The 1,341-nt window shown below is 44.5% G+C and overlaps 1 protein-coding gene across 1 annotated transcript in view; it reads right to left on the reverse strand.

Moving 5' to 3' along the window:
- ARHGAP20 (Rho GTPase activating protein 20) overlaps nucleotides 1-1,341 on the reverse strand; it is a gene marked incomplete at its 3' end in the record, with an annotated part of 61,957 nt that overhangs the window by 781 nt on the left and 59,835 nt on the right. The gene's annotated exons all lie outside the window — the stretch shown is intronic.

Consider the following 1,341-nt stretch of genomic DNA (forward strand, 5'->3'; position numbering starts at 1 on the left):
CATTTTGGCCATATTTCATTTTGGTTTCTTTCAAGCTGTATGTCCTCTGCCTTCAGGGCAGGAAAAGAATGGGTGCTGGAGACAAGCAACCCATGGGATTTGAAACCTAATTATAGCACATATTTACTGTGTGATCTAGGATAAACTTGAGGCTTTAAAATAAATTTGTAAGGTAGGGATGATGATGATGACTGCCCCCAAATTCTGTTGTGCAGGGGGAATGAATTGATAGGTGAGGCTAGTGTCTGGTACTGACAGATATTCAATCCATACTAATAAAAGGGTAATATGCTAATTAGACCATGAGACCTTCCAGAGACCTTCTGGACGAACTTCCAGACAAAGTCATAGTGGCGGGGCCGAGGCAGAGGCAGTTAGGGGCAATCAGGCCGGCAGGAGAGGGCATTTGCGGGCAAGCAGGCTGGTGGGGGAGGGCAATTGAGGGCGAGCAGGCCAGTGGGGGGGCAGACAGGCGGAGCAGGTAGCAGGGGCTCAGTTGGGGGTGATCAGGTCGGCAGGAAGGACAGTTGGGGGCAATCAGTCTGGCAGGGGCGGGCAAGTGCGGTTGATCAGGCCAGCAGCAGAGTGGTTAGGGGTGATCCGGCAGGCAGGCAGGTGAGCAGTTAGGAGCCAGCAGTCCCGGATTGCGAGACGGAGGTTCAACTGCTGGTTTAGGCCTGATCCCACAGGGTTCCCAGATTGGAGAGTGTGCAGGCTGGGCTGAGGTATACCCCTCCAGGCACGAATTTCGTGTACCAGGCCACTAGTATACTATAAAATGCATATATCTAGTAGAGTACTTAGAGGACACTGGATACTAGTAAATGTTGCTTAACAATGGTCATTTGGAGATAAGACAAATGCAATAGTTTTCACTTGATCCACTCTAATCAGGTGAAAAATCACTAAATGCCAGAGGATGTATTTTTATACATGAATACTTGAAATACAAACAAAACACATGTAAGATTTTTAAAGAGCATATGATTGAGTAGTCTCTACTGCTAAAGGGATTAAAGGAGATTTTCAGAACAATACAGAATTCAAGAAAGGAAGGGAGAGAAATTTAAGGGATAATGCCAATTCTCTACCAAGCAAATTCTAATTTACCTGAGCAGTTTATGTGGCTCTTTTCTAAGACAAGTATATTAGATGATCTCTTTCTATTGTGTAACTTATGATTTTGTTAATAGCTTAATCAGATTTTTATTCTTTGAAGTAATAATAATAAATATTCTCAGCCAAAGCCATGGGTATCTATATTTCCATTTGGGTATAGATTTGCCTCTCAGAGCTCTCTCCTTCCCCAAACCTCCCTTCCCATTGGTTTTCCAGGCCTGA

This window comes from Myotis davidii, unplaced genomic scaffold (genome assembly GCF_000327345.1).
Source record: "Myotis davidii unplaced genomic scaffold, ASM32734v1 scaffold8, whole genome shotgun sequence".
Taxonomy (NCBI): domain Eukaryota; kingdom Metazoa; phylum Chordata; class Mammalia; order Chiroptera; family Vespertilionidae; genus Myotis; species Myotis davidii.